The sequence below is a fragment of the Neofelis nebulosa genome, chromosome 5 (assembly GCF_028018385.1).
Source record: "Neofelis nebulosa isolate mNeoNeb1 chromosome 5, mNeoNeb1.pri, whole genome shotgun sequence".
NCBI lineage: Eukaryota > Metazoa > Chordata > Mammalia > Carnivora > Felidae > Neofelis > Neofelis nebulosa.
In genome coordinates this window covers 743,625-769,179 of record NC_080786.1, presented here as the reverse complement: position 1 = coordinate 769,179, position 25,555 = coordinate 743,625, and the positions used below count along the sequence as shown (strand labels likewise).

General features: G+C 46.3%; 1 protein-coding gene across 5 annotated transcripts in view; it reads left to right on the top strand.

Moving 5' to 3' along the window:
* Window positions 1–25,555, top strand: part of LOC131511530 (uncharacterized) — a 128,847-nt gene that overhangs the window by 5,086 nt on the left and 98,206 nt on the right. For all 5 annotated transcript variants that reach the window (XR_009261551.1, XR_009261550.1, XR_009261549.1 and 2 more), the window contains exon 2: window positions 3,556–3,612. The gene's annotated coding sequence lies outside the window, so the exon portion shown is untranslated. The remainder of the gene's footprint in view (window positions 1–3,555; window positions 3,613–25,555) is intronic.

The window sequence follows — 25,555 nt, the reverse complement described above, 5'->3', positions numbered from 1 at the left end:
GCCCCTGTAATAGCAGGAGTGGGGTGCTTATAAAGAGTGTGTGAGATTTTTAAGGCCCCAGAAAATATATATTCCTTTTACCTTTTAACTTCTTGGCAGAAATTAGTATTAAAAGTGCTGAATCATGCAAAAAGACGTGAAAAATAATGGACTTCATTTTTTGGTAAAGTTTTTCAAAGCTACTAACATCTGTGTTTCTGGATGAATGCTTTAAATTTAAGGTGTAGGAATTGGGTATTTAAAACCACATTTGAGACTGTGCCCTTGTCTTTGAGTATCCGCTGCTTTTCATTCTTTAGTGTGAGTTGTATCCATTCATTATCTCTTACCACCCTCCCCCCTCAAAAAAAAAAAAAAAAAAAGACGTGTGTGTGTGTGTGTGTGTGTGTGTGTGTGTGTGTGTGTCCAGGATTGTGAAAGGAGTGGAGGAAACAGTCCTCGGAAATAGAAAACATCCTCCTTTGATGAGTGCAGTGATGGCCAATTTGATTTGTCATATGCCACTGAAGGGAATGTCAAGCTGATAACATGCAGACTAGAGAGAAAGAAACAGGAGTTGCCCATGGAGGAAGAAACAAGCCCTAATCCAATTGTGCTCATCAGTAACAGAGCTGAAGGCGAGTGCTTCCACATTGGAGCCTGAGTCCTCCTTGGTGGAGATGGGGGGCACAGTTTTTGATGCAAGTTCTGAGGTCAGGTGCCAAGTAACATAAAGATGGTTTTTTAAAAAATCAGAGTCAGGATTAGTAAAATGGGTGTGTCCAAAGACAGCTCTTGTCCAGTGACTCTGGGCTGTACTGTCTGAACTGCCCAGTGGCCTGCTGACTCATAAGGGAACCAGCATGGCTTAGCAGGGTTGGGTTTTACTTGCAACTCTAAAAGAACTCCATCTGCAACCCTCCCCTCCCCGCAAATAATAAAAATAAAAGAGAGAGAGAAAGCTCCAGCAGAGACCTCCATAAACAGAGAAGCTCACCTCCTCTTCTCTTCTTCAGGGAGGTTTTTCCCTATCCCTGGACTTGTCACCTTCATTTCCGTACCTGTCATCCATGCTTGTGCACAGAACATTTGGTTTGACACAAAGATTTTAATCTAAATCTTAGCGTGAGAAAGAGTGGCACTCCTAAACACGATCATGTCAAAGGTATTTGCGAAGGATACAGAAAAATGGGAATATGAACGATTAACTGAGTTTTCTTTGCAGTGCAGACTCCCTTAACATTGCAAGACTAGGGAGCCCCACCCTGTTTCTGAGTATCTGCATGAAAGGCCGGGAAAGGAATTCGACAATTGCAGTGGTGCAGGGAGAGGCAGTTTCTAGGCTTGGATATTACATTTACTTAAATGTTAACTGAAATTTTGGAGGGCAGCCTTTAATCCATAGGTAGGTCTTGAAAGGCACAGTGTCATTCTGTTTCACTTTGACATCCTGTTAAATATTCATTTAACTTTCAGAGGTTGATTTTGATAGAAAAGGGATGTGAAGTGGGAGCTGCTTCCAAATGTTAAGATCCCAGGGCTTAAAGACATGATGGAAACACAAATATTGAAGCACATGATAAAGCCAAAAAGAATTATTTTTGCTCTGGTATTTTTAATACAATTTATTTATAAAAGTAAGTTTTTTAGAAAGAGGGGGCTCATTTTCAGGCAATAAACCTGCTTGCAGAATAGACAACCATCTGGCCTCTCAGAACAGACGTGCATAATGGGAACAAGGAACAGGTGAATGAGCTCACCTTCTACTGCTTGGTCCTTCAATCCAAATCCAGTCATGTCACCTCAGATCAGAGGAAGGCCATTTCTGCAACTCGCCAAGGAGATTTCAAATCTTATTTCAGATCTGTGGGAAAGAAAATGTTTTGAGCTGCTCTGAAGAAGGAGGCAATCTTTATAAATTCACAAATCATTATTATCATAGCCGTGCTTACCCGCAGTGTCTACTGCAGATCTGACCATGACGAAGAGAGACACCATGCCTTTTTTTTTTCCTTTTTTAAAAAACACACTGACAATTCAAAAGGGCGCCTACTTCATGGTACCATTAATTTTTTTAAGATAAAATATATTAAGAAGAGAAAATGATACGTTTCCCCTGATGGCTAGAGTGAATTAATGCACTACCAGGTCTGGAAGTGGTGGCCAGTTAGCAGTATCTTAACAGTTATTCCAGACTGAAGTGAGACTCGGGAAAAATTCTATGTTCTGTTGAGAACCAATGTAGGTTGAAAGCTGCTAAAACCACCTTCTGCTTTTTTCATTCTTTCTCATACTATCTGTCTTCTCTTTAAAGTCCACAAACCACACCTACAAATCCTAGCACCTAGAAGGCTCTGAGATTTTACTAGGAACACACAATCGGATAAACTGCCTATGATTATGGGTCATTTTGAAATCCGAATAGATTTCAGCTTCAGCCTCAAGAATCGAATTGGTAGGATGCCTCCGGAACTTTGCTCAGACACCGGTACCCTGGCAGCCTGGTTTCAAAGAGGGTCTTTTCCTAAGATTTGCAGTCATTATTTTGTGGAAGTTAGCTGTGCCCACTTGCACAGTTAATTGCATTGAGAAGGTTCCAGAACAGTACTTCCTTGAGTTCTGACAGTAAATATGTACACAGCATTGTGTGAGGAGCATTCCAGAACACCCACCTCCCGGTGAAGAGAATGTGCTAGCTGAATAAACACCTGGGCTGCTTTAGCCTGCCAACAAATTTCATTTTTTACCGTAGGAAATGGTGTTTCATCTGAGCTTTTTCAGGACCCTAGAGAGCCTTGCAGGATGGAGAGGAGCATCCAATATCTGACTTATTTTAGAGTTGGCCTCCAAGAATCTACCTTTTTCCATTTGAGGATGTCAGGTTATGTGCATTTTGCAAGGAAATTGAAGAAAACTCACTTTGCTAATCTACTTATTGTAATGAGCTGTAAGATTAGTAATATTAGTCATATCAGTGGGTTTATGTATTTAAAAGTTAATATATTTATGTATTTTTGGGTACATGAATACAGGGTTGGATTAAGTGTTACTAGGAAGCCGCCTTTAGAAAACCATTTGGAAATTGCTGCTTTAAAATCATGTGACATTACATACTTGTACATACGTCTCCTCAAAATTAAAGAATACACTCTGGTGTGCACATTTTGCCACACATGCATGCATCCGACACAGATTAGAATTGCTATTTAGGATTATTCAGTTTGTTTATTTTGAGTAGACTTGGGGTGGTGGGGAAGGTTTTGTTGATTTATTTTCTGGTGGATGTTGGGTTCTGATTCTTCTCTGCTTGGTATCTTCGTACTTAGGACCCTCAAGAAGAGGCAGTGAACAAATAAAATAGTTCATATTGTAAGTAAAGTATATTTTTTACAATGTGTCTTCTTTTAGGTTACTCATACTCTAGGTTTTAGAATTAAAAATAGCACGAGAAATAGCCTTTGTCCTGATGTAGTCCAGGATGCATCTCCTTTGGTCAAATTCCTGTACATCTTTGCTGCTTATGGAATTTGGAAACTATCCAGACTGCTATTGATCTAAATATTTTCGTCTTCCCAGGTCTTCCCTTGATACGGTGAATGGAGACTGCTCTTCTGCCTGAGAGTGGTTCAAAACGTAAGTTCAACAAGCCAAATAATGAAATGTCGATAATTCTGGACCTCCATGCAGAACAGTTTGTCTCTTTGTTCCTTCGACCCAAGACTCCAGCCTCATAAGTAAGATATCACCCCCTTGGGTTGGGGGAGGGATGCTTAACTTAGACCACACAGCGCAGCAACGAAACATACAGCCACCATCACAGCCATGGAGTGGCATTCTTCTCTACTCTGCTTACCTCACCATTTTTCTGGTAATAGAATATGAACCTTTGGTGTCTGGGTGATGCTGGATTGACACTCCCCCAGATGCCACATCTTTCTGGATGGCCCTGCCTATTCTAATCTTCTCCTGGCTCAAGCAGACAGATTCCAGTATGGAGGCACATCTAGCCTCAGGACCAGAGTTCTTTTGTGCCAGATGAAATCCTGTGGCTGCTATGAAGCTCCCTTTCCTACCATGTACATTAACCAAGATGTGTCTTTAGCTCAGCTGGTATGGTCATACTATAGTGATCTGGTATACTTCATTCATAAAGCAGGAAGTGTCGAAATCTGTAGGAATCCATTGTTGTTTCACACAAAGACACTGGGTTGTGCAGGATTTTGCAGATTTCCCCGATCAGTCCACCCTCTCCACTTTGTGGATACCAGGTTCTTCCAAGTACCTTCCAGCTCTTTACAGAGTGAGCTATGTGTTCTTGGAAAGGGACTCAGTGCTAGTTTAGACCCCTCCCTGCCTCTTTAGAGACCTCAACATGTAATTTAAGGTATTTTTTGAAAAATTCCTAGGCATTTGATGCATTTCATCGGTGGTCAGACTCTAGAAAGCTGATGTTTATTAAGAGAAACGTCTGCCCTACCTTCGCTTCCCCTTGCTTTTCTGCCTTCCTATCTCTGCCCGCTTGCCCAAAACATGGATTTCCATGTAATTCAGTTCACTAAATCTCTCTCCATTTTTGTTTCACTGCAGAGTTTATTGCTAGAGCTGCTAATAGACTTTCAGCACAAACAGTATATTGATCACTTGAAATCTTGTTTGAGCTTGACTGAATATGCATAATGGGGTGTCAATCGGGGAAAAAATCTCATAATAAATGGCAGCCAACTTATATTCATGAGAAAAAATGTCTTGGGCAGCGCACAAAATATCGTGTTTACTGTAGCATGACAGACTGATTGCGCTGCTCTCCCTCACATTCATCGGATAGATATTTAATAGTAAATGCAAGGCTAGAATACCAAGATCTCGAAACCTTTCTTTCTTTGTTTGTATGGGGAAGCATTTTTGCACATTCTATAGAGTATAAACATCTAGAACCACAGCCAGCAAGAAAGATCTTTTCTACCTGAGGAATTCAGAAATTGCAAACAAATCTGTTTAAGTTGATGTATATTTAAAATCAGCTACTGATTTATGCAGTCCATATTTTTTAAGTTTTTACCATGTGTGTATCAGTGCATATACTCACTGTATGCAAATATCATTTTCAATGTGTATATGGGAGAGCACAGTATATTTAGAGAAAAGCCTGCTTTACATAAATTATTTTTAAGAACAACTGAGCAGTGAAGTACCCATGCGTTAAGAAAGCTACATCTTTTTTTTTCTTTTAAAATTTGCCAGTAAATGATAAGTAAAGATATCTCAGTTTTATTAAGTTTTATGTGCAATTCCTTAAACTCTGTTTTCCCGACAGAGCAGTGATTATGATGGTAGGTATGTCTGGGGAAGTGATATTTTGGGTTACTGTCTGTAGTTGACGCAGAGCTGACTCCTTGACTGCTGGTTGTCTGTGTAGAATCTGGTCAGAGGGAGCATGGAGTATTAGTGTAATCCTGCTTTATCCCAGGACAGTGTGGGATACATTATACTCTCTCAGCCCTCTGGGTGGGGTGCAACCCAGCTTCCATTAGGAATTCTTTGTCTCCTATAAGTGAATGAAATCAATGGGCTCTTTGCTAATCAGGTTTTAATTGGCTTTTTTATGGCAAAAATCAAATCATACTCTAGACAAATGTCTCTTCCAGTTCCTGGGCAGTATTCAAGAATTTTGGAAGTGTACTGTGGCAGAATTTTCAGTCTTTAAATCTCAGGTCGTATCTGATAACCAGAAAAGTCGACTTATCACCAAGAGCGGGTGTATCACGGTATAGCAGACGTGACATCAGGCCTCGATCGTGTCTACTCTCGTTCTGCAGAGTTCCAAGAACTTTTGCCTAGTCTCATCTACTTCATTAAATTGCTTTTGATTTATTGTTTAAGATTTCTGATTTGCAAGAAGAGAGAATGTAGATTTTGCTGAGAAAATGGGATTATCTGAGACGTAGCAAATTGCAGAGGCTTAACAGTAAATGATTAAGTGAGAGCTACGTATTTTGGTAATATCTTTTATAAGTAGAATCCTTTATATATTCCCTTATGTATGTATATAGTTTTGTAACAATTAGAAACCATTTGTCATATGTGCTTTTTTGCACAAAGAGAGGCAATCAAATTTGATAGTTTAAGCTTGGGGAATTATGCTGTTGAGATTTTAGCAAAAGTGAGGTTATATGAGAACTTTAAACTTGGGAATTAGCTATTTGCATAAACTTCATTACTTTTAACCTACAGAGAAATGTATGTCTGCAAATGTCAAAACTGGGACTTATTGGATGTCACCAAATTACATCCGGGGAAAAGAAAATTGGAAAGAAAACGTTTCCCGGAGAAATTTGAGTCTGAAAACTGCATTTACAGGCCTTGCTGTTGTCTTAAGTTTTGGATTGTTTTACTAATTTATTTTAATTAAATGAGGGGATAAAAATTATTAGGAATTAGGTAGAAGTTATATGAACTATTTTCTGATTTAAAGATGTGAAAGATTATGTGTTTGTAATATAACACCCAGCTTGGTAATATAAATACCCAGTTTTAATAGACTGCTTTCTTCCCAGTCCTTAACATCCTACTGTGAGAATATTTAAGGACCGAACAAATTTAAGCGCATATAGATCTCTTCAGTAGAACTGAAAATAACTTCAGGATACTCACCTGGTTCTTTGCTAAAGCTTTTGACTTGTTTTAAAAGAATCTTTATTCACTATAAATTTCAAAAGCAGAGTTGCGTTTGCAACTGGTTCTCAGAAATGTACTATGATTTCTGAGGTTTGATTTTCATATCTGCTAAATGGAGATTTGGAAGTGACTGAAACTCCTGTATTTTTTTTTGTAACTGCTGCATTTTCAGAGACCAGAGTCCAAGCTCTTTTCTATTAGATGCAGCATAATGTTAACATTCCTTTAAAGAATAGCAGTGGGACTACTTTTTCTTCCAACAATGATGTAAGGAATAACGAGATTGATGTGATGGATTAAGGGTAATCTCCTTTTTGAAAATTGGCGTTTTTTTTTTACTTTAATAAAAAACACATTCAGATAAAATAAAGAAAAATTACGATATACTAATTCAATTATCAATGAAGTCGTTTGCTATATACTACTTTTAATAGATCTAGGTTTACATTTAATAAAAAGTTTATTTGCTCATGCTAATGGAAAATCCACAGGCAATTTGCTTAAGGTATGTAACTTCCAAGCTTATATAAGTTACTTTCACTAGGAATCACTGCGACACAGAGGAAACCTTTATTAACCCCCCATGTGCCTCTTCAGAATCCATATTCCCCATGTAAGTGGGGATTAGCTTGGGGTCATAGTCAGCCAATGACTTTTGTACACTTACTGATATATAAATAATATAGGTACGTTGTAGGAGTATATATAATACACTTACTGTAAGCATATTGTTATATTTATTAACAGTTAAGTTCATATGCCACATTCCAGTTTAATTCAAAACCTAGTACTGAGAAGTAGACATAACCAAATGTCCTGTAACATTAAATAGGCTTTACTGTTTCCTCGGCATAGTTTTTGTTTGAGATACATGCTGTGTAAACATTTATTTTCTTATTGATAGGCAGACCCACCATGGCTGTGTAGGAATTTGGTGAAAAAGTGAGGCGTGGTAGGAGTTTTGGGTTGTTTTGTTTTGGGGTGTGTGTGTGTGTGTTGGGGATGGGGGCTTACAGTCTCACTTTAAAAAATAAATCAAGTGAAACCAGTTAGTCCTACTTACAGCTTAAATCTCTTCATCTTGCTGTGGGCCTTGGCCCCCTTATGACCACGCTTTGGTCACACTGACAATGCCAAACCCATTGTCTGATGGACTTGATTTTGTCTCATGCAAGCAGATGGAGGACCCAGTCTATGAATTCTGTCCCTAAATCAAGAATTTGAAACCACAGTGTCCTAGCCAATGTTATTCTCCTGCGGGGTAGCCAGACCCTCTTCAGCATCTTCATTTTGTTGCTGTGCTCTTTTGCAGACCCCTGCAAATATCTCTGTTTTCCCATGAGTTCTTCAAAATCGTTTTTCTCCCTTCTTGTTAAAATAAAAGAGAAGCATTCAAGACAAGACTTTAAAATAGGAAACCTATAGACCCACATTGTTAGGCTCTTCCACTCTCCTTTAATCTCTGGAAATAATTTGGGGGAGCATGAGTTTTCAGCCTAGATAAAATCCTAAGTCAGAGCCTTCATGAACATGCTTTAGGAGATGTGACTTAGCCAGGAGTTTGTGGATCTGGGATTCTGGTGAAAAGCAGGCAGACACATACTTGCTAGGCAAGGATTTAAACTGACAGTAAAATAAAAAGCAAAACAGCACAAGGTGAACATTTATAGAGATGACAACTTCTGTTTCTTTGGAGATGTTAGTAAATGTGGGAAAACTGGCCCAATTGCAGGTTTCCTTCTTTTCTTTTTTTTTCCTGTGTTACAGTGCAGGGATGCTGCTGGTGGTGGCCACGATGACTAAACATTCTTAATTTTTCTGGATCTAAACATGAGGCTGACTGGGCTCCTCACAGAGCCTGTTTCTTGAGCAGCGTTGTCCAGCGGAACTTTCTGTGGTGACGGAAATGCTCCGCATCTGCAGCGTTCAGTGTGGAGCCACGGGCCACATGAGCCTCCGTGCCCTCGAGATGTGGCTAGCGTGACCGAAGAACTCCATTCCCGAAGTCGTATTTAATTTTAATCGCGATTAAAGTTTAAAAAGCCACAGGCAGCCAGTGGCGACATGGTGGACGGCATTGCCTCAGAGCACTGGGGGGAGGAGGCCCGTTTGCCACAAAGTCTCCTTCGTGGACGACGTGAGCTGAGGGCAGTGCGGGCTGCGGAAGCTGGAGGCGGGTGGGCACCGACTGCGGTGTTCTCTCGACGTGGTGGCCCCTGCACAGCCACCTTGCAGATCAGGTGCTTCTCTTGCCTTCTCGTTCTTGCGTTTTTAAATAGAACTGCATGCTTTCAGTCAGGACACGGTGCATGGTCGTGTCACCGCCCTTCTTTGGTTGTTTTCTTATTTTACTGTGGTAGGAACACTTAGAATGAGGCCTCCTAAAAACAGACTTTTAAGTGTGCAGCACGGTATCGTCATGTATAGGCACAACGTTGTGCAGCACGTCTCTCAAATGTCTTCATCTTGCATAACTGAAATTTCATACCCGTTGATTAGCAACTCTCCCTCCCCCCTCCTCCAGCCCCTGGCGACCACAGTTCTGTTCTTTGCTTCCGTGAGCTTGACTATTGTTGTTGCTCTGAGACCCAGTCCCCGACTGGGCGGTCTCTGTTACCCCAGAGCCTCTCGGGGTCCTGGCTCATTTGTTTGGCTCTGCACGTCCATCCGAGGTGCCCTCAGCGAATGCTGGCTTCGGAAGAACGGGTTTGGGGACAAAGGGCTGGATTTGCCCTTCCAGAAGGTCCTTCTACCGCGTCTTCGTGGTCACCACACCCTGTTGCACATGGTTAGGGCTTCATCTGATTTACACGTGCACCCTTGTGTCTGAAAGAATTTACCTGAAATGTGCTTAACAAGGAAGCACAGACCCTTCAGTCAAGCCAAGACCAATTGAGAAGTTGTGACAACGCATTCGTCCCACAGACACAGGCCTCTTGCTAAGAGCAGCTACTGCCTCTTCCATAGGTGTAGAGGGTCTTCAGACGGAATTGACTGTGACGGTCTCAGAGCCTGTTCCAGGACATAAGAATCACTGGGCCGGTGGACTTCTTCCTGGCGGACGTTGGGGTCTTCGGCTCCTGCCATCCTAAGACTTTGCAGAAAGACGTGTGGGGAAGAAAGGGAGTAAAGGATGCTTTGCAGCTGTGACTGTCCCCTTTGTGCCTGCCCAGGGTGACCCCATGCTGCCCAGTACGCATAGGAGGCTTTGATCTGCGTGGGGAAGGACACACAGCCCGGGGGGCACAGGTGGGTAAGGCAACACTGTCCTCAGGAAGCTCACGGCCTATACCTCACCATCTCCCGCTTGACCCCAGATCCCCCAAATTAGATTGTGATTACTTCACAATCACCTAGGAGATTCTTCACAAAAACATAGAATTAGAACATTGCCTTCAATTCTCTTCGCTCTGTCTTCATGGTTAGCGGGTTCTCAAAACCTGCTGATGCCGGGTCCTGCCCCAGACTGAACTGGAATCTCTGGGGGGTGGGGCCTGGACGCCAACAAGTTTTTAGGTCCCCCCAGGGGCTCTGGCACCACTTGCATCTGGCTGTATCGGGAAGAGTTATGTCTGGGATGCCCACCCCCGCCTTAGCTTGCGTTCACTTGTTGGGGACCTGTGGTGAATCGGGCCCTCCTAGGCCCGTGTCCTGCCTGCACGGCAGGCTCCTTACTTCTGTGGTGCCCACCGAGCAGATGAGCCGTAGGACTGTGTCTCAGCAGTGACCACCCAGACGTGGTTTTCCAGCTTCTACTGGGTGTGTCCTTGGGCATAGGTATAGGTGAGCCTGGGCCCTTCCCACCCGCCCCCCAGGAATGTGGAATTGCACCCCAGGACCCTCCGCAGCCCCTCCTCCCATGGTGCAGCGTGGTTCCGAAGCCCTGCCGTCTCCACTCCTGCCACGGTCCCCTGCAGTGCCCTGTGTCTGGCCGCTCTGATGCTGACCTCATTCAGGCCTACACTGACTCTCGTCTAGGCTGACTGGAAATGCCCTGTCGGTCTCTGGCTCCTTGAATTGGCTCTGCTCTTCTCTCCAGTCATCCTTGTGGGCTTGCAGAGGGGCTCCTTGTGAGGACAGGACCGGTCACATCTGCCCCACCTTGCGTTCAGGGACCCTGCCCCCCCCCCACAAGCTGCGCGCGGGGCTCCCCGCCCCGCAGCCCCTGTACTTGCCCACTCTTCTGCGTTTGTCCTAATAATCTCCCTCCAGGCCTGCTTCGCAGAGTGCCCGCAAGCTTCCCTCGATGCCTGTGGCCACACCCCTTGTTCCCAAGCCCCCCGTTTTGTCCTACACCTCTGGTCCTCGGCTCTCTTTCCTCATCTGCCCCCTGCTCCTAGCTGAGTGCCTCTAGGGCCCCCTGCCACCCCCAGCTCCCTCCTGCAGGCTCTCCGCCCTGCCCCTCGGCTCCCAGGGCAGGGCCTTGCAAAGGCTCTGTCTGCATCACACAGCCCTACCGAGGTGCCTGTGGCATCACCTTCTGGTGCCCTTGACTGGATGCTCTTGGCAGGGACCCAGGCTTTTGCTTTTTCCCCTGAGTGGATGTGCTGGGCGTTCATCTTGGGCCTGCCAGCCTGCAGCTTCTGCTCCTGTCACTGCATCTGCCCCGCACACACGCACACGCACACACATGCTCGAAAGCAAGCGCAGGCACTTGCGCGCACACGCACACAAGCACGCCCACGCGCTCGCAAGCCCATGCACACGTGTTCACACGCATGCACTGTTTTCCCCCCGGTGAACTCTGTTCCTTCTTGCTGTTACCTCCTCCTTCCCTCCCTCCCGTCAAGCTGCTCACCCATACCTGCCTTCTCAGAGCAGCTGCCCAGCACTTTGGTGGCACTTTTGGAAATTCCTCCACCCCTCTCTTTGAAGGAACAAGAATTTTGAAACTTGGCTGGCAAGTATTTGTACTGGGGAGAATGGCAGTAACCCTCTTGCTCTTGCCCTTTGCGTGCCCGTCCCCCAGTCTGCAGCTTAGCCGACCTGCCGGGACAAGTTGTGAAGTGTGGTCCAGTGGGCACAGCGCCTCTGTTTTGTGCAACTCCTGGCCATGCCCAGGAAGGCCCCTTCTGGGGCTGCCCCTTTAGTCCTCCTGTCCTGGAGGTCCCTCAGAGAATGTGGGGGCAGCCGGGCCCCTCCTCCCTCCTCCGGACAAGTGTATGGTGTATGCTGTGCCCCCCCATTCCCCGCAGGGGAGGGCAAGCTGTGGGAGGGAGCTGATCCAGGGTACGGAGAGGCCTCACCCACCCAGGGAAGTTGGAGAAGTTTCCAGTCTTCTGAGGGGGAGGAGGGAGAAGATGTGAGTGTGAGGGGGCAGGGTGTGGGATGGAAGTGCAGGGGTGTGGGCTGTGCTAGTGTGGGGTAGGGGAGCAGGTGGGAGAGGCAGAGGTGAGTGCCTGCCTTGCCTGCTCACCTTCTGGGTTCCTCTTTGGGAGGCAGGAAATCCCCGCGAGGGCGACCCTCCGCTGTCCTCATTCCACCTCTGTCTTTGAATTTGCCCATCTTGGTGCTGCCTCACTGAGGCTGGGCTGGCTGGGCTGGCTGGGATGGGGCAAGGTCCCCCTCAGCCGTGTCATTGTCTCCTGGCCTAGCCGAGCTGCCTGGTGCGGGGGAAGAGCCTTTGCCTCGCTTCCTGGAGTCGGTGGTAGTGCTGATGTGGGCGCTCCCTCCGCCTGCTGTAGGTAGTGGCTGACATACCAACAGCCTTATGTGGGCAAGGAGAACTGATCCCAGAGGGAGAGGGCTGCAAAGCCCCCGTGGATTGTGGCCCTGAAGACGGCTGTAACCGTCCAAACTTGAATCTCAGCCAGGAGGCCCTTTGGCAACCTCTGGGAAGAAGCATGGTCAGTCTCCCTTGCCCTCCTCGGGTCTCCCCCCTGCCACAGCCCCACTCAGTGCCGGGAGCTCGCCAGGCTCTGGACTGTGGCGTGCCACCTTCCCAGGCCCCGTCCCTTGGCCACCCCGTGGGCTCTGCGGTCTGAAACGAGTGGACTGGACGGCTCTGGGAGGCTTCCCCCCCCCCCTCCCCCCCCCCCCCCCCCCCCCCCCCCCCGTGAGCGCCTCCCACCAGCAAGGCCAGCACCTTCTCCACCCTCCTGTCCGTCTCTGGCTCACAGTTAAGCCACTGACAAAGGACAGTCCGCAACAAGCCTACACAGAGAAGTCCTTTTGTGTGCAGGATGGCCCAAGTCTCCAGATTAGCACCATTTATATCTTTATTTATAGGAGTTACTGTACTTGAGAGTGGTCAAACAGCATTGCTCAAAGAAAATTGTTGGGTCATTCGATTTAAAGCGCACTGAGAGGGCCCATTGTCCCCAGGCAGCGCCGTGGCCAGGCCAACAGCGGAGATTTGATCGGATTTGTGAGTGGGTGACAGTGTACGTGCTGACGCAGAGGCAGGGTTTCGCTGGCAGGAGTCGGCGGGCTGGGCAGAAGCCGCCTCACGGAAGCAGGCCCAAGGCGGGCCTGGCCCAGCCAAGAGCCCTCTGCGGAGTGACAGGCAGGCAGCTTGTGTGTGCAGTGGGAGCTGTTCTCTGGGGCTCCCGTGGATTGAGAGAAGCTTGGGCTCGCCACTGATTGAAGGTTACGGTATTGGAAACTAACCTCGTGGGAAGGACAACGGTATTTCCCACCCTGCTTGTCAGCAGGAATGCTCCGTCCACTAGTGAGGACATCCACAGACTCCTTCTGACCTTCTTTCACAGATAGGTTGGCCTGAAGGAGTTGTCTTGACAGAGACAGAGGTGGAGATACCTCCAGTGTGCAGGATCCACAGTGCCTGGGAAGACTTCCCTGGTCACCAACCCCCCCTCCGCCCACCCCCACCCCAGTCTGGCTGCCTCCCAGCAGGTGCTCTGCCCTGAGGGGCCGGGGATGGTCAGGATCATACACTGCGAGGGCTCAAGCTCTGAGGGCATCATTTGAATGAGAAATACCCAGGTATGTGCTCTACATCCCTCAGGGCTAGACCTGAATTGGCCCCCTGGGCCCTGAGCAATACCCCCTAGGGCCTCAAGGAAGTTGTTTGCCTCCTCAGCCCCATGATTTAGTATTACTTCCATTGATAACTATAACTTTGGAGCGGTTCCTCAGCACTTGATGTGGAGATTTTTATTTCATTTTCACAACGACCTGTGTAGTAGGTTCCGATTACCATTTTGCAAATGAAGAAATTGGCTTCGAGAGGGCAAGCCAGTGGCTCAGGGTCACGCAGCTGGAAAAGGTGGAGGCCAGCCGTGTTCTCTGGGGCCTGGACACGGAGTTTCCTCAGGCCAGGCTCCTAGACCGGCTCACCACCTACCCCAGGTGTTTGAGTCGTGAGCTCGGCAAGACGAAAAAGAAGGAACAAATCAGAAGCCCAGACATGCTCCAGGGACCTCATTTCCCAGCCTTCTCTTCCCAGCTGAGCCTCGAGGCCTCTGTAATCCATCCATGTGGCTCCCCAGGGCCCACTTTCCCTCGCCTCCATACATATCAGTGAGTCATTTCTTCAACCTTTTTTTTCTTAGAGTTTTATTCTATTAGAAGAAAAAGTTTTCTTCACAGTGACTTATGTGTGCCTCTGCAGATCATTTGTCGAAGCGTTCCGAAGACCTTCAGAACTATTTTTGTTTGTTTGTTTGAATATTAGATTTCTGTCTCTGCAAAGTGTGTAGCCATATGCTATCAATTCTGGATATTGGCTTCACTGGAGTGTCCACTCCGTGTATGTATGTATATATATTTATCCCAGATACAACTCAAATGTTCTGTCTCAGGGCAACCTAAACCTTTGCTGGAGAAATGCTATGAGTTTTGGGAATGGGTTCGTGCTCAGTGGTACACAGAACCTGTCATCCCTGATTCCCCAGGAGATCCATGTTAGCAGGAAGCAAAACCAAGGCAGGTGCTTCAGGGGCGGAGGGAAAAGGAGGCTGGATGAAAACCCTCAACACAGGGCCGGGCACCTGAACCTGTTCATAAAAGTGACAGAGCACACACAGGCTTGGATTCACATGGCCTGGGTTCACATCTTGGCTATTTGACTTGCTTGTTGCTGTGTGCCTTTGAGCAAGTTACTTACCCTCCCTGTGCATCAGCCTCCAAATATGTAAACTAATGGTACTACCTCAAAGGGTGGTTGTTGGGACCAATGAGTATGTGTGTGTGGCACCTGGAGAAAGTGCCTTGCATACAGGAGGTGCTTAGTGTTAGTAACAGAATGACTCATTTCTGCAAAGGACTGTGCAGAATGATAGCTGGGGATGTTGCCATCCAACAAACACCAGTAATAATTCCTGTTTCATATGGGCAGAAATGGCTGAAGCTCTAGTGAGGCATCCGCTAAGATCAGAAGAGGCCTTGCCAGCCACATTACAGGATTCAGGGAGATTATGTGACTTACTGCTTATTTAATTTATTTAGACCGTGCCGAGTTCCAGGCAGGATCTGAGCGGTCTTCCGCCTGCTTTCTCTCCATGTGCTGTTGCTTCTTGGTGATTGGGATTAGGCCAAAGATTGGCCCCAGCCCTGCTCAAGCCCCAACTGTGTTGTCATCCATGGTGCCTCCATTTCCCTCGTGCCCACATCTACCCCACCTCCAGAGTCACCACCCAAGCAAAGGCTAAGGTCGGTCAGGGCTAAAGCAAAGGTAGGTCACCACCGCCTACCTCTTTGGGCCTCCATCCTGGCCTCCATTTGACCCACCTGCATCTGGTCTACCTGCCTCCAGCCTCTGCTCCCTGTCCCTGGCCTTACAGCATCCGGAGTGGTCCTTAGAGTCACGAATCTGGTGCCATTATGCTTCCAACTCCCCTCTCCCTGCCATGGGCTGTAGCTTCCTCTCTATTTCTTCTTAACACTCTGCACTTTTCACTTCTTACTTGGGGTGGTCTGCTTTGTTCCTTTGGCCCCCATTAGCTGGTAAGGGCTACAGGGGCAGGACTCTGTCTGGATTGCTCATTTCTGTACCCCAGCATGGCCTCACACTCACTGCTTGGGGGCAGGCAAAGAGAGAAGTCTGAGAACATCTAAAGACAGAAATGTCCAGGAACCCACTTGCTAAGAAGCTGGCAGGACCTTTATGAGGTCACTGGGCTGGTGCAGGCAGGTGGAGAAGGAAGCCCCTGCACCCTGCCCGCCTGCCATTTCTGCCTCTGATTGCTGGGCAGTGATTCCCAAGCTAGTGCATGTGCTCCTGGGGGGGATAGGAGGACGGCTCTCCTCTCCCCAGTAAAGAGGTGGCGACTATGAACTCGCTCCTGGGGAATGAAATACTGGGTGAGTTAGAGAGGATTAGTGAAGATTTGTTGAGTATCTTTGGTGCCGTCTTTCTCACACATCATCTCAGCTCATCTCTACCAAAACTTTGTGGAGGTTAGTCACCTACTTCCCAAGTAACTGATAAGAAAATTGAGGCTCAGAGAAACTACATGCCATCCTTCCCCCTTCACTCCTAGACTGTCAGCCAAGCCTGAGCTAAACAAAGCTACTCACAAGAAGCAAGGGCTTAAACCCCATCTGCCTTAATGTAATCAAAGCACTTTATCCCCAGGTCAGAGCCAACGTGCGATCTCACAGTGAGGAACGTTCAGATATGATGGTGGTCTGTTAAGGGACGTAGACAGTTTTTACCCGAAGAATCTGGGAACTGTCTGGATCTAAGAAAGGGCTGCTTAGTTTCAGCAGTCTGTAACTGGCATAAGGACTCACCTTGTCTGGAGCTCTTGAGCTCTGACAATAAGGTCAGGTGTTGCCAGTCTCCAGACGGAGCACTGACCGGGTCAGGAAAACCCGTGGAGGTGGGTGGAAAAGCAGGCTCAAATCTCCCCCTATGGGCATGGCTCCGCCTGTGTCTACATCAGCCGCCGAGGGTTTTGAGATGGGCATTTAACAGATGACAACAAATGGCTAAAACAGGGTTTGGTGACCAGGCCGTGATGGAAGGACTGTGTGATCACGGGAGAGTCACAGGCCAGAGAGACTGAAGAACTCCGAGAACAACAACACTTGGTGCTGGTCCCTGACCTTTTCCCTGGTGGAGGACGCCAGGCACACCTTCAGGTCTCAGCCCTTACTCTTGAGCAAGCCCCACTTCTAGGTGCTGGTGTTGGTCAGACAGATGTGAGCTCCATGCTCTCCACCCAGATGGAATCCCGAGAAGTAGAGTGCAGCACACAGGGACCCCTTAACCTGCTCTTATGTAAACGAGTCTCAAATTCAGTCTCAAATTGCAGCACCCCTCATGTAGACGGTGCTAGCCGGAGCAGGGAGTGAGTGATAAGGGCCTTTAGGGTGAGGGTGGTGGGGATTAGGTTTCAAAGACGTTAGGGAGTCAAAAGAGGCCCTACAAGGTACCCAGCCGCGCTTTCCAAAAGGAACCACAGGACAGTCCCATCCCCGTATTACCTAAACATTCGGAGATCCAGATTCCTGAGGGAGAGTACCTTGAAATCAGTAGCCACAATCCTGGACTGGGGCATTAGCCTGCCATGTCACCTCATTCCTGTCACTTTCCTTCTTCTGCGAAATAAAGTTTGTCATTGCGTGTTGCAGTGCTGCAAATGCCAAGTTTATGTAAATGCAAACCACATCTGGGTCTACCGTAGTTTCCTTCCAAACACTGATACTTTAATGGAGCCACTCTGACCCTGTAACAGTATAGGGTAGTGTTGGTTTTTATAATTGCTGTCTCGTGATTCCTCCTGAGTGATTCACAAAGCGCTTGTGGTCCAATTGGACCACCTCCACGAGAGCAGGAGTCTTGCACACAGCCAAACACGCTTAGTGCCAAGGCCAGGAAAGGACCCCAAGGGAACCTGGACAGGAGGAAAGCACAGAGCGTTGGTGGTAAGAGGAGCTGTCCCGAGTGGTCCACACTCTTCTCGGATGCCCCTGGTGACATGCAGTCAACTCTCCTGGCTCTTGATCCCGGCATACGTTGGCCGTCAGGCAAGTCTGCTGGGTCTTCTCTGGGCTGGGGCGGTCGTGCCTCCGTCCGTTTGTTTTAGGGATATGGACCAATGCTCCAATAGCTTCATATCTGGCGCTGTTGGGTAAAAACTAAAGATGGGAACTCAGGCTCAGGGACCGCTAACAAGCCCCAGGAAGGAAAATGGAGTTTGTCTTGTAATCAGGTGAACAAAGCAATGATTTGGTCTGAGTAGAGCCCGATACAGTTGGGACAAAAAGCTCAACATGGTTACACAGTGGCAAATTCTGTGAGCAGTACAAAAGTCCTCAACATCCTAAGAGGTTTTTGAAACACACACGCACACACACACACACACACACAAACAGCAAAACCTGAAAAACTCTAATCACTACAATAAACATTTTTCTGTAGAAGATAAAAAATTCTAAATTGAACACAGTAACCTATAGTCTGTGTGACGTCTCTGAGAACAGTGAGGTTATTTCCTTTAGAATTGGGGGGAAATTGCTTGACATTCCAGTTAAAAATTTTTTTTCAATGCCAGAGAGGAAATTGTTTATAATCAGTATGTGTTCTCTAAATGAAGAATAATTTAACGTAGATTACCCTTTTTTCTTATAAAACAATTTGTTCACATGAGGTGTGATCATGTTTCTTTCCTCCTATTTTCAATGGCGTCACAGGACATTTGGGCAGTGATTTTTTCTATACTGGAAAGGGATGGCCTCGTTGTCTCCCCTAGTTTATATTATATATATTAATTTATACCCTCCTCAAAATTCTATTAATTCTTCTATAATACTTAGTTCTGTGGAATAGTTCAGGTATTTCCATGATGTCTAAGAAGAAGCTCGAGATAGGCTTTTAACCTACCCAGATTAGTTCCTTTCTAAATAATGAATTCATTGGGTCTCTTCTCTTAAACACAGATGCTGCAGTATGGGTGCAAATTTTTCATTACAGAAATTTGATGAATGTGTTACAGATCCTAACTGAAAGGAAGTATAATTGACCCTTGAACAGCATGGGCTTGAACTGCACGGGTTGGCTTAGACGCAGATTTTGTTTTTTCCAATAAATACATGGGAACATTTTTTTTTGGAGATTTACAACAATTTGAAAAAAACCCACAGATGAACTGCCTAGCTTAGGAATACTGGAGAAATTAGAAAAGGTATTATTGTAGGAAAACAGTATATGATACATATAAAATACAAAATATGTGTTAATCGACTGTTTATGTTATTGATAAGATTTCCAGTTAATAGTGGGCTACTAGTAGTTAATTTTCAGGGGAGTTAAGCATTATAGGGGTATTTTGGACTATGCAGGGGTCGGGGCCCCTAACTGCCACGTTGTTGAAGGATCAGCCATAGTTTGGTTAGGTGTTCGATGCAGGAATAAATTTCCACCGCTTCTCAAGCTCAAATTGGAATGTCAGTTGCCCAAAAAAGAGTGATTTTTGAAAAGAGAAATTAGTTTTTGAAAATCAGCAAGCTAATCAACCACAGCAGATTTTGAATTCCAGTCTTGACCGGGAAGCAGGAAAAAGAATCCTCAAATGTACTATTAAGAGATGGCTGTGTATGTGGAGAATACAAATGGATTTTAATGTTAGAATAAACACAGTATAAATTTGAAATGCCAATCAAAACACATACATTGTCTCCCCAAAGCTATTGTATGTTTGTTGGATGAGCCCTGTCATTGCGCCTTCGGAAGGGTGTAGGTAAATGAGCAGTGGGGATGTGTGTGCCAGGCCCACACGTTCATGTTCACGACAGAGCCTCACTGGCAGCCATGTTCGTCTGTGAGTGGTGAAACATAAAGGAATCTGAAGGTGATTCGTCCCATCGTGGGCCTGATAAATTAAAAATTTGGTGTGTGTGACAATAGTTTTGTAGTCCTAGGAAAGCAAATAAGAAAGCGGAAAGCATTAAAATTAAGTGTTACTTGTAACAAAGCTTTTGGAAATAGACAGATAGAAATGATATTGATTGATTTAAATTGATTTTTTTCCCCCTCTTATTCTGGGGAGTCAAGAGAGTGACCCAAAGCTTTGGAGCAGCACATGAGCTGACAGAGAGTGCTAGTTGGCTTTCTGTTTTTGTAAGAGCCCGAGCAAATTAGAACATAAATGTTGCCTGAACATTTTCTGTTTTCAGACCTGCAAGTGAAAACAGCACCCGTAAGTGGAAACAATGCAGCAATCTGCTTTGTCTGCATGTAGGGACTTTGAATGGACGCTCCAGCCATAAAATACTAAACAACCTCAGCATGCCCTCTCTCCTCATTTCACAAAATTCATTTTTAGAACAGTGTCTTCTAGGGGCTCAATCTTTGCGTGTTTCAGCACCACGAATATGCTCCTCTTACCTAATTTTCTTAAACTGACCAGTACTTTCCTGGGGATGAGTGAGGGAAATGGTGTGGGGCTGGGTATTTATTTTGTGACACTGCCCACAAGGGCACACTGGCCTGTAGGCTGGATGCCAGCCACCAGCCCATCATTTCTTAGTGAAAAGAACCTTTCAGCTCGGTTACCTCCTGGGGAGAGCTGATTTTCCAGCAGTCAGGCTTGATCTGGGTAAATAATTAGAGAGCTGGAGAGCGAAGACATCACCCTAGTGCTGTCTGCAATTCTGCTAATGTAGGCAGACCCTGTGATTCCATCACTGCTACAATCTTAGGGCAGCCTTTCTCTAAAGCTGTACAGAGAGAGGAGGGAGGGAAGGAGGGAGGGAGGGAGGGAGAAAAGGCAACAAAGCCAGTTGCTTGCATTTGTCTTGAAAGAATTAATGACATTTTTCATTCTTTTGGCGAAACCAAGAAAAGAGCTGCAGCCCTTTATCTGCCCATAAGAAGGTAACTTTTGGAGCACCTTCCTCTCCCCAACATCCTTACCTACGAGGACGTGCATGCTGCGTGCAATTACTTTGGCATATTGATTTATTTTTAAAACCGTACTGCCCCTAGTTTACTGGAATTTGCAGGGCTCTGGGTCGTGCAGGCAGATCCCATTTCTCATAAAGCAGACCCTGAAGTGGTTAATAGCTTGTTGTTGAACTTTGCAGCTGCTCATTAAAGGCCAACTTAACAAAAGAAACATGGGCTGTTGCAAAGCATGTGTGTCTCTCAACAAATAATCCAATATTGTGAAACTTTATCACATTTTGTCCTGTCCTTCTGTGTGGTGCCCCATGGATGGAGAAGAACAAGAGGTGCCCCATGGATGGAGAAGAACAAGAGTTAGGAACTGGAAAAAATGATTCTCAAGTTCTAGTGAAATTCCCATTTTCCTCCCCTCACTTGTGACTTCGTTGCAACATCTGTAATTATTGTACTGTTAATTCTTGTTCTTTGAGAATCATGGTAAGAAGGCCAATCTGATTTATTGAAAAATAGTAATTGTACTAATGGAGTTTTATTTCTTTTATGAGTACTAAGAAATAGAAACAGGTAGCTTAATTAAACTAGTGAAAATTCACAACAGGCATGTATAGCCTGCTATGTCAACTGCAGAGTTCCCGTAAACAGTTTCTGGACCAAGAACTGGAAGGCGCGTTGAAGACACGTTGTCAGTTTAGGGGCTCCCGGCTCCCCCCAAATGCGGAATATCCTGAGTATCAAGAGAGTTGGAAGTCACCTATTCCCCCACTCAGGGCCCACCTCCACAGATTGATGTATTGCAGATTTCAAAATTAGTGCATTCTTAATAGAGTTGAACTACATACCTTTCCAGATAAAACCAGCTGAATGTGTGATATGGGTAGCTTCCGTCAGCAAGGTGGCAGGCCTTGCTGGGTGTTTGTGTGTGACCAATCAAGATGGCCTGGCCCCTCGAAGGTTTCAGTAAGCCAGCCAAAGGGCACTATAACAGCACTTGGTTTTTCCTCTGCTAAGGTGCATTCACACCAAGTCTCCAGACCCGAGACTTAAATTTTTTTTTTTTAATTTTCTGCCCATTTAGTAAAAACAGTTTGTCTTGGAATTCAAAATATCAGGAGTTGACTGCTATGAACCACGGCATCTCTGAATGGATGAAATGTAATCCCTCCTTTCCTTCCTTCCCTCCCTTCCTCCCACCCCCGATCCAAGGGGCTTTTGAGGGCTTGTCCTGTGGCAAGACTGGGGAAGGTCTTGGGACTGGACCCCAGTAGGGTGGGTGTGTCAGGTGTTTCCTGGTCGTGCACAAAGGGGATTGGGGATCGTCAGGACTTCAGGACTGTAAGGTGTCAGAAAGCAGTCCTCTGGAGGAAAACGACGTGTAGGACCCCTTCCTGTAATGCCATTGCAGGTTACGGCTTTCAGAGCAAAGCCAGACTCCGGCCCTGCCCCGGGTGAAGCCTTTGTCTGCCTGCGCGCCGGCTCATTCCCGGCTCCGGATTGATTTTTGGCCCCTGCTGCAGCAAGTTGGGGGCTGGCGCGGAGTGTGGAGGCGGCTGGGGGCGGAGTGTGAACTCGCATCCACTGCACCAGGGAGCCCACTGCTGCTTCGGGATTTTTTTTTAAACTTGGAATTTCCATAGGACAAAAAGCCAAAAGGCTTCTCCTCGACCTAACGGAGCCATTAGCGTCTGTTAATGCCGCGGCCGGGGTAAGTAGCGCCGGGCGGGCCGGGCCGCGCGGTCCCCCGGGCTCGGCCGGCGGCGCCCCTGCGCGCCTGACCGCGCGCGGACCCTGCCCGCCCGCGCCTCCCCTGCCTCCAGGTGAGGGGGCGTCCTCCCTGTCGCCCGAGCTCCCGCGGGCCGAGCGCCCCCTCCCCGACCTCTGGCGCGGTGAATTGCGCGCCGTTTCTCACGGGTCACCCTGGCTGAGTCTGCGATCGCGCCCAGGCGCAGAAGCTCTCCTAGGAGGTGGCGCTTATGCATATTCATTATCTCTAGTGAGCGGCTGCCCGTCTTGCCACTGCAGGCTGATTTATTGATTTATGTGTAAAGTGCGTTTTATTTTAGTCATTAGGCAATCCTGGATTCATGGAGCCGGCTGCACTTCCCAGGCACGTTCACTGCGAGGGTTGGGAGACAAAGGTGGTCGTGGCACCGCCCCCCGAGCCCCCACCCCCACCCCCCACCTCTACCTAGTGACCACAGACTTTATTGTTTTGTGGAAAGCTAGTCAGGAGTGGCTCCCCCCCCCCCCCCCAGAGGAGTCACTGCGTTAAATGCTGGCACACAGTCGTTTTGTAGAGGCCAGCGCTTGACAAGTAACTACTTCTGGGTGTGTCGTAAAGATTGCACAGGGTGCTGTGTTTCTTCAGTTTTGGGATAATTCTGGGATTGAGGCTACTTCTGTGAGACTGTCAGTGGCACGTTCCTGCCAAGGCACATGAACGGGAACGTCGCCTTTTGCCTTTCGCTACAAAGGATGCTGCAGCGGAAAGGGAGACATCACTGCCACTGTATTTTCTGTATCCTTATTTTATTCTCAACTTGGCTTCTCATCTTCCCGTGCTCCCACCCCTCTACGCATCCATCCATACACATCCCATTGTTAAAAAGAAATCCGCAGCCACGCTTACATTTTTCAGGCACTCTGTTATGCTTATAAACTTGACCTGGATTGTGTTACTAATTTGGTAGGTTTTTCTGTCAAACAGGAAATCACAGCCTGTGGGTCGATATGTCCATATGAACCCCTCAGCCAAATTAGCTAAATTGTTTTTAAAAGATATTTTTAGGCCAGTGAACACTTAACAAAAATGCCTTTACAGATCATGATAGACCTATTTTTAGATTCAGTACTCTAAAAGCCTGTTCAACCCAGCCAGTTCTAATCAATGTAAAATATGCTTCTGACAAAAGATGTTTATATTGTTAATGATTAAATCATAATAAATTTCTTTAATGGAAAGAGCTGATCTAACAATAGGAATTTCACCACTTAAAGTGTTTCTCTGATTTTAAACTCAGGAAAAAAGTGTGTATTTCTCATACTGGAGGGTGAAGGAGCCACGTAAGAATGAATGAATAAAGTACAGGAACATTCATTTGGGGCTTATGTTTTCTGCACGCTTGTCTATTCTATCTGAAATGCCTCTTTTACTTTTTACAAATGCGCTGCCAACTTACATATAAATAGATGAACATGCTACGTGTATGTAGGTATAGGGTTTAATCCACGGGTAGAAACGACAGCCACTGGGGTGAGAATACAGAAGCGCCTGCCTCTGTGAGAAAGAACGAGAGAGAACCCCCCCCCCCCCCCAGATCAATAACTCATAAGTAACCGGCACAGAAAGGGGCCCCAAAGCTTTTCTTTTGCTTCAGTTCTGAAATAAGCCTTTCCCGGTGGTATCTTACTCGTACTGGAATGGTTAAGCAAAAGTAAGACAGGACGCTTACCAGGCAATATGTCGTTTTTATTTCACGTGTTTACTGTGAAAATTTTTGAAATGCCTTTTATTGTCTACTGAAAAGTAATAATAGAATTGGTGTTCTGAAGACGGCGTGAGGATAGAATTTTTAAGAGTAACAGCAGGTATGCGTTCGGATGTGACTGTTAAGCTTACGGGAAAGAATCTGGCGTGTAGACGTGGGGTGCGTTTGGCGTGTGTTTGTGCTGCTTTACGGGAGGCACGTTACCGCTGTCTGTGAGCCACGGCACTGTGTTCCACACCCGGGATGCGGGGAACGACCTAACACGCCAGTGATTCGTTTAGCGTGGTGAGCAGCACACGGAGCTTTCTAAGGTCCTGGGGGTAGCAGAGACTTAGCACAGAGGATGTAAGGGAAGAATTGAAGTGAGCTGGGCCGATTCCCCCTGAGCAACGAGATATTATGCCTGGAAATGTGGATTTTTGAGGAAGCAGACAGTGAAACTTGCCCCACCCTCTTTAGTGGCTCTGTCTCTGCGTGGCCTTTTGTTTATCATAGGTGGGGTTGGCACTAAATCCCTGGGGAGGCTCATGGTGGGTGTAACCTTTTACCGAGGGTCTGAATCCTCTTGTGCTCCTACAGGATACACACATGCAGACACATCGTTCTTAGACAGTAACCCATGCGAACATGTGTTTGCGTCGTCTCCTTAAATTCATTTAAAAGACCGTAAGGGGATTTTTGACAAACCCCACTCCAGGCCATTACCCTTCTGATCACTGCTTGTGAAATTTTTTTTTAACCTAGAAGGCAACCTTTTCTCTACCAGAAACTCTTGATCATTAAAAAGGGGGTGGGGGTTCGGTTGGTTTTTTGATTGTTTAGGCTTCTGTTCTGAGAATAGCAACTGGCATATTTTTCAGTATCAGAAACATTTGAGACCAATATCCTATTTGATTGGTTCAAGGATTCACTAAATATGTAGATGTATGTATATGTAGGTATTTCTTCATTTTGATAATCGGAAGGGAACGGGTCTGCCAAGGCGACATGATACTGTCTCACGGTCTGTTGTAGCTTATTCCAGAAGCAAGGGGAGTCATTTCCACTTTGTGGATGCTATTGATCACCCTTGTTTATCAAGGCTGATGTTGGGAATGAAATTACTGGGAGGTATTGGAGATTATTTGTGGAGATATTTACTGATCAAAAATGTATTCTTTGTATTTTTAAATGCAGCTCAGAGTAGGATGGAATTCTTTCAGTGGCTGTGGGTGTAGGTCTACAATGCGTGGGGACTAGGATGTTCCAGTTACCCCACTAGGGTGTCGTGAATTCCCCTGAGAAATTAGGCGGAATGAAAAAACCCACTCACACTGACCTGACTTCTGGCCACCTTTTAGTCAAAGCTATTTCTAGGCTTACTTTCATATTGTCATTTGGGGATCGGGATGACTTCTGCCCCCGTAAAAACTACATCTTCTGTGTACTTGAAAAAGACTTGATTTTGGTGTAGTTTTGTAGAACTCCATTCCAGGGAGACAGTAAAATACCTTAGCGGTTTCACCTTTATGTAATTTACATATTTTAAGCTCTTTATTTCAGGTCAGTGGCCTATTTTTCTACTTTAGATGATTGACCAATGTGAACAAACCCAACATATCCT